The following is an 8,164-nucleotide window of genomic DNA, read 5'->3' on the forward strand; positions in this document are numbered from 1 at the left end:
TCTCTAATGCCATCCTTTTTTGTTTGTTTTTGGTTTTTTTTGGTACGCGGGCCTCTCACCGCTGCGGCCTCTCCCGTTGCGGAGCACAGGCCCCGGACGCGCAGGCCCAGTGGCCACGGCTCACGGGCTCAGCCGCTCCGCGGCACACGGGATCTTCCCGGACCGGGGCACGAACTCGTGTCCCGTGCATCGGCAGGCGGACTCTCAACCACTGCACTACCAGGGAAGCCCCCCTCTTTGGTTTTGATAGAGGCTTCATCACATAGGCATGATCGATTAAATCATGGTCCATTGATGATTGAACTCAGTCTCCAGTTCCCTCCCCTCCCTGGAGGTCTGGGGGTGAGGCTGAAAGTTCTAACCCTCTAATCAGTGGTTGGTTTCCCTTGTAAACAGCACCCATTCTTAGCGGCTTTCCGAAAATTACCTCATTAACATAAACTTAGGTGTGGTTGAAAGGGGCTTGTTTTGAATAACAAATGACGCCATTATCACTCTTCTGTCTCTAATCACTTAGTAAATTCCAAGGGTTTTAGGAGCTCTGTGCCAGAAACGGGGACAAAGGCCAAAATATATATTTCTTATTATAAATCACAATATCACAGTGATAGAGGTGAGAGGGTTCTTAGGGAATACCCAGACAACACAATACCCAGAGAAGGCTGGAGGAGTAAACTGACTAGGTAGATACCACATAGCTAGTAAGTGGGAGAAATCTGACCCTAGACTTTTGATCAAGGTCCTACCCAATTTTTCTTTTTTTTTTAAATTTTTATTGGAGTTTAATTGATTTAAAATGTTGTGTTAGTTTCTGCTGTATAGCAAAGTGAACGAGTCATACATATATTATACATATATCCACTCTTTTTTAGATTCTTTTCCCATATAGCCCATTACAGAATATTGAGTAGAGTTCCGTGTGCTATACAGTAGGTCCTTATTAGTTATCTATTTTATATATATAGTAGTGTGTATATGTCAATCCCAATCTCCCAATTTATCCCTCCCCTCGCCCCTATTGGTAACCATAAATTATGTTTTTAAGTTGGAGTATAATTGCTTTAAAATGTTGTGTTAGTTTCTGCTGTAGAACAGAGAATCAGCTATATGTATACATATATCCCCTCCCTGTTGAGCCTCCCTCCCCTCTCCCCATCCCACCCTTCTAGGTCATCACAGAGCACTGAGCTGATCTCCCTGTGCCATATACAGCATCTTCCCACTAGCTACCTATTTTACACATGGTAGTGTATATATGTCAATGCTACTCTCTCAATTTGTCCCGCCCTCCCCTTCCCCCCCGCCCCCCCCCACCGTGTCCACAGGTCTGTTCTCTATGTCTACATCTCTTTTCCTGCCCTGCAAATAGGTTCATCTGTACCATTTTTCTAGATGCCATATATATGCATTAATATATATTTATTTTTCTTTTGGACTCTGTATGGACAGACTCTAGGTTCATTCACATCACTACAAATGCATGTTTGTTTTTTACATCTGTCATTTGTACCATTTATTTATTTTTATTTTTTTAAACCCCACATTTATTTATTTATTTTTCGCTGTGTTGGGTCTTTGTTTCTGTGCGAGGGCTTTCTCTAGTTGTGGCAAGTGGGGGCCACTCTTCATCGCGGTGCACGGGCCTCTCACTATCGCAGCCTTTCTTGTTGCGGAGCACAGGCTCCAAACGCACAGGCTCAGTAGTTGTGGCTCACGGGCCTAGTTGCTCCGTGGCATGTAGGATCTTCCCAGACCCCACGGGCTCGAACCCGTGTCCCCTGCATTAGCAGGCAGATTCTCAACCATTGTGCCACCAGGGAAGCCCCCCATTTATTTATTTTTAAAATTTATTAATTCATTTATTTTTGGCTGCGTTGTGTCTTCGCTGCTGTGTGCGGGCTTTCTCTAGTTGTGGCGAGTGGGGGCTACTCTTCGTTGCGGTGCGCGGGCTTCTCACTGCAGTGGCTTCTCTTGTTGCGGAGCACGGGCTCTAGGCGTGCGGGCTTCAGTAGTTGTGGCACGTGGGCTCAGTAGTTGTGGCGCACGGGCTTAGTTGTCTGCAGCATGTGGGATCTTCCTGGACCAGGGCTTGAACCCGTGTCCCCTGCGTTGGCAGGCAGATTCTTAACCACTGCGCCACCAGAGAAGTCCCATGTACATTTTTTTTAGATTCCACAATAACTGCTGGATTTCTTATACTGTTTACAATAAAACCAGATTGCAGTTTTCTTGAAGGTAAGGGCCATGTCTTCAGTTATTCAACTAATCCTTTCAGTAGTCCCAGAAAATAGAAACTGTTATTCCCCCTGTTTTGTAGTTGGGGAAAGTAAGGGTGAAGTAACTTAATCCAAGGTCACTTGGTTAAAAAGTGGTGGACCACTGGGAATGGTGTATCTGTTGTTTCCCAGTTGGAATATCTGGGAACTGAAGTCATCCTTCTTGCTCTGACCAGAGACCACTAAGGAGTAAAATTTATTGCTGGTGAAATGGGGTTAAGGCAGGGCGGTGTGGAGAGAATGTGATAACAAACTTCAAAATATTTGGTTTCCCAGCCCAGCCAAGGTCTTTGAACAGCACCAAGTTCCCTTAACCTCGATGGTAAACTTTCCTAATCTCAATTCTTGCTATTTTCGGGGATCCTCTCCCATTCCCATATTTCATTATTAAATAGAGAACATTGGACTGGGAATCAAGTTACACCTACTCTTACTTCAGCAATTAACTTGCTGAGTGACCTTGGACAAATCATTTTACATCTAAAATGGAGGTGACAATAGTTGGGGGGTGTTGAGACTTGAAGAAAACTGATCTGAAGGTTGGTGAGTAAATAATACTCTCACTATGCAAATATAAGGCAATGTTAAATACTAATGATGCAGGGTAATAGTAGGGACTTTGTGGGAAAGTTCCTTCACTTCTGAGCATCAGTTTCACATCTGTAAAATGAAGATAGTATATACCGTACAGGGTTGTTGGAAGGATTAGAGATGGGTATGTCAAGCCCTAGCAAAATGCCAGACACATGGTAGGAATCCAGTGAATGGTAACTACTATTAATAATAACCTGACAACCTGGTTTGATACTCTCTTATAACCACATTTGGCAGGACAACAAGCAAACAATACTTACACACAATGAAAACAATAACCACCACCACTAACCACCCAACCAGCATGGTCCTCTGAACTCCCCTAAAGGTAACTGCTGGCTCCCCAGTGTGTTTGAAGCCCCCCAAATGCTGTAGCAAAATGGAGGTGGAGCCAGGTGGAACTCCATTCCTCCTCTGAGACTGGGAGTGCTTTCAACAAAGGATGATGGCTGAGTGCAAAGACTCACTCAGAAATAGCTTTGACTGCCAAGGGACAGGAGTGAGCCGAATGAGACGGTGATGGCAGAGAAGGGGGCTGAGAGCTGAGAGCAGCTGGGAAGCAATGTGTACTTGCTGACTCTTTGATCTTACTCTGCTATTTAATCACTTTATTCCTCCTTTTCTCCACTTGAGAGGCCTCTAGGCAATCAGGGCTCCCCATCAGCTCCCACTGACATATGGACATCCCTCTTGCTTGCTTGGTGCCAGGAAGAATTCGTATTAGCTGCTAAATGCGGAGGTGGCCCATTACACTATAGAGGCTATTGTGTATACCTCCTTGCGCTGCTACTCTCAGCATAGATAAGGGCTTCATGTGCCAGAGAAGAGAGACACAAGGCAGATTTCTTATCCCTTCCTTTAAGCTGCTGAACCAACTTCTGTTTTGGTTCCAATTTCCATGAGTCAGTTTGGTCTTTTGATAACTTTGCCAAGGAACTTGCTGCCTTGTGGGTATTATTCATTCAGTAAATATTTATCGAGCCCTATTATGTGTCTGGCATTATTTTATTTTTTTTGATCCAGGATCCAGTCCAGGATTATGCTTTTTTTTTTTTTAAGTATTTATTTATTTGGTTGCGCCGGGTCTTAGTTGCGGCTCACAGGCTCCTTAGTTGTGGCATGCAAACTCTTAGTTGTGGCATCCACGTGGGATCTAGTTCCCTGACCAGGGATTGAACCCAGGCCCCCTGCATTGGGAGCGTGGAGTCTTACCCACTGCACCACCAGGGAAGTCCCCCCTGGCATTATTTTAGGTTGTGAACAAGACAGACGAGCTCCCTGCCCTTGTGGAGTTTACATTCTGATGTGGAGACACAAAATTTATGTACCAATAAACAAGCTAACTTAAGATAGTGGTAAGTTTACTGAATTCACAGGAAAAATGTGATATAATGACAGGAGGTGGGGGGATGGCTGTTTATGTAATCTGAGAAAGGGACATTAGGGCTGAGAACTGAATGATGAGACGACTACCATGCTATTTGAGGTCAGGTCCCAAGCAGAGGGAACTGCAAGGCACAGGTCCTGAAATGGCATGCTTGAGGAATAGGAGGCTAGCCGGTGAGACCTGGGACATAGAGAATAAAAGGGGAGAGTGTAGCACATGACGTTAGAAAGTAGTTCACAAAGTGGGGTCCCCTGGATCACATTTAGCTCACATGGTGTTTCTGAGATTTCATTAAAAACATAAATGACCCTGACTTGCAATTTCTCTTGAAAATTAAAAAAACTTGGCCAGGCCAGGCCACTACTCCTGAATGATAACATTTGATTTCAACATACAGCAGTTATGCTCACCTGTCCCCTCCCATCCTCCTTTAATGGGGCTCATGGTCAGCAGTTCATAAATAGTAGATATTTGAATTAGTAACCACAGAGCATCAGGTAGGCTTGATAGGGACTGGATTCTTTTTTTCCCTAAGTGTGATGGAAGCATATAATGAAGGGTTTTAAGTGACAGAGTGACCTGATATACATTTTTAAAAGATAACTGTGATTACTTCGTGGCTGGGATGGGGACAGGCAACAATTAATGCAGAGAATGTTGGTGGTTAGGACCAGTAGAGACAGAAAGAAGTAGACAGATTCTGGGCATATTTTAGAGGTCGAGTTGCCAGGACTTTAATGCATTAGATTTGGATAAGAAAAGGGAATGAAGGATGCCTCCCAGGAGAAAGGTTAAGGCTGGGGATATAAATCAGGAGTTATCAGTATATGGGTGATATTAATTTTATTAAAAAAATTTTATTGGAGTATAGTTTTTAAAATATTTATTTATTATTTATTTATGCTGCACTGGGTCTTAGTTGCGGCACATGGGATCTTCGTTGAGGCATGCGGACTCCTGGTTGCGGCCTGCATGCAGGATCTAGTTCGCTGACAAGGGATCGAACCCAGGCCCCCTGCATTGGGAGTGTGAAGTCTTACCCACTAGATCACCAGGGAAGTCCCTTATTGGAGTACAGTCGATTCACAATGTTGTGTTAGTTTCTGCTGTACAGCAAAGTGAATCAGTTATACATATACACCTATCCACTCTTTTTTAGATTCTTTTCCCATATAGGTCATTGCAGAGTATTGAGTAGAATTCCCTGTGCTATACAGTTAGATAACTTATTAGTTATCTAATTTATAGATAGTAGTGTGTCTTTGTCAATCCCAATCTCCCGATTTATCCCTTCCCCCCCCCCCGCTCCCCCCCATAAACATGTTTGTTTTCTACATCTGTGGCTCTATTTGTTTTGTAAATAAGTTCATTTGTATTATTTTTTAAGATTCCACATATAAGCGATATCATGATATTTGTCTTTCTATCTGACTTACTTCACTTAGTATGATAATATTTGTCTTTCTCTGTCTGACTTACTTCACTTAGTATGATAATCTCTAGGTCCATTCATTTGCTGCAGTATGGGTGATATTTAAACCCATGGGAATGAATGAGGTCGCTGAGGGAGGAAATGCAGATAGAAAATAGAACACAGGGTTACAGGAATTTTTTTTTCCTGTTCAAATTTAAAGCATCTAAATTCCTGGTATTGTACAGGCTACTAGACTCTCAGTATTAAAAAGCAACCTAAGGGGGGACTTCCCTGGTGGTGCAGAGGTTAAGAATCTGCCTGCTAATGCAGGACACACGGGTTCGAGCCCTGGTCCAGGAAGATCCCACATGCTGCGGAGCAACCAAGCCCGTACTCCACAACTACTGAGCCTGCGCTCTAGAGCCTGCGAGCCACAACTACTGAACCCGCTCACCGAGAGCCCGTGCTCTGCAACAAGAGAAGCCACAGCAGTGAGAAGCCCGTGCGCAGCAACAAAGACCCAACACAGCAAAAAAAAAAAAAAAAAAAAAGACAACAAACCAACCTAAGGTCATCTATCTGGCCATAATTCCTACCCACATATGTATTGACTCAAATCCCCTAACACAACATCCAGCCAAGTAGCTAGCCAATGGGTGCATCATTAATAGGAAACATACTATTTCCATTAAGACCTTCCATTCATTAGAAGTGGTTTTTCCTCATATCAAACTTTTAGGTAGGTGAGTATATACCTATATATGTATCTCCAAAAAGGAACAGTGTTGAGAGTGAAACGGGACACCATTCATAATTAAACCAAGACAACTGGGACTATCCTGGGCAAATCGTGCAAGTAAAAGTAACAATACTTTGGTCATCTCTGTCTCCAGATAGTCAACTGAATGACTTTTAAAATCTTTAAAAGGTGAGACGCCACTTGTCTCATGGCAAAATTATTTGGAGTTAAAAGAAATCTCAAAAAAAAAAAAGAAAAATCATCTGCTCTAATTCCCTCATTCTAAAGATGGAATTAAGGGGCATTAAATTATTAGCCTAAGATCAAGCTAGCAAGTTAGTAGTAGCATGGGGCAGAGTTAGACCAGATTCCACTAGCAGAAACACTTTTATTGCTTTATTTATAAACTTCAGTTTATAAACCCCTTTCACATGCATGTATTATTAGACTCTCACTACACCCTGTGGGGTATCATCATCATTTTATAGTAGAGCAAACTTAAGTTTCAGAGAGGCGGCTTGCCCAAGATCACTAGACATTAAAAAGTAGAGTAGGGGGAACTATATTAAATATCCTGTGATAAACCATAATGGAAAATAATATGAAAAAGTATATAACTGAATCACTTTGCTGTACAGCAGAAATTAACACAATATTGTAAATCAACTATACTTCATTAAAAAAAAAAGTAGAGTGGGAACTTGAACCTGTCTTTTCTCGTGCCAATTCCCTTGTTCTTTCCATTACTCCATACTAATCTAGTGAGTGTTACATTAAAAGTGTTAAGTCTAAGTTATACTCTTTTCCCTGCAATTTTAATTCCATAGCATCTTATTTTGTTCCCTGGTGTGTAAAAAGTAGTCATTACTTCCATCATTAAATGAGATCTATGTGAAAGCATTTTGTAAATTGTAAGGCACTGGACAAATGAACATCTGAAGGCTAGTTATGAGATCAGCATTTTTTTTTTTCCTCCAAGTTAGGGGAACTGTATTTGGGTGAGAGGTAGTATTTACATAATTACTTTTTGTAGTATTTACAATAATTCTAACACATAGGCATACCTCATTTTATTGCACTTCATAGTGCTACATTTGTTTTTACAAACTGAAGGTTTGTGGCAACTCTGCGTTGAGCTACTCTATTGGTGCCATTTTTCCAACAGCATTTGCTCACTTCGTGTCTCTGTCACATTTTGATAATTCTCACAATATTTCAAACTTTCCCATTATCATATTTGTTATGGTCATCTATGATCAGTGATCTTTGATGTTACTACTATGATCACTGAAGGCTCAGATGATGGTAAGCATTTTCTATACAAGAATTTTTAAATTAAGGTATGTACTTTTTTCAAGACATAATGCTATTACACACTTAATAGACTAAAATATAGTGTAAACATAAGTTTTTTATGCACTGGGAAACCAAAAAATTTGTGTGGCTTGCTTTATTGCAATATTCACTTTATTGTGGTGGTCTGGAATGGAACCTGCAATATCTTTGAGGTATGCCTGTAAATGTTGGCTGAATTGTGGGGGGGGGGTTCTCTAAAAACAGAACAAGTGACAGGAAGAAATCCCTGGGACCAATTCTTACAATTTGGAAACACTGGTGGTACTTGCAGTCTAATGCCGAAACCTATTTCCCACAGCTCTAAGAGGTACAAAGGAGCTCTCTAAGGCATGGAGGAACAAGAAGGATTCAACAGCCTGTGTAGCTATCTACATCAATCTCAGATACAACAAGGATTC

The sequence above is a fragment of the Leucopleurus acutus genome (genome assembly GCF_964270905.1).
Source record: "Leucopleurus acutus genome assembly, chromosome: 19".
NCBI classification, from domain to species: Eukaryota; Metazoa; Chordata; class Mammalia; order Artiodactyla; family Delphinidae; genus Leucopleurus; species Leucopleurus acutus.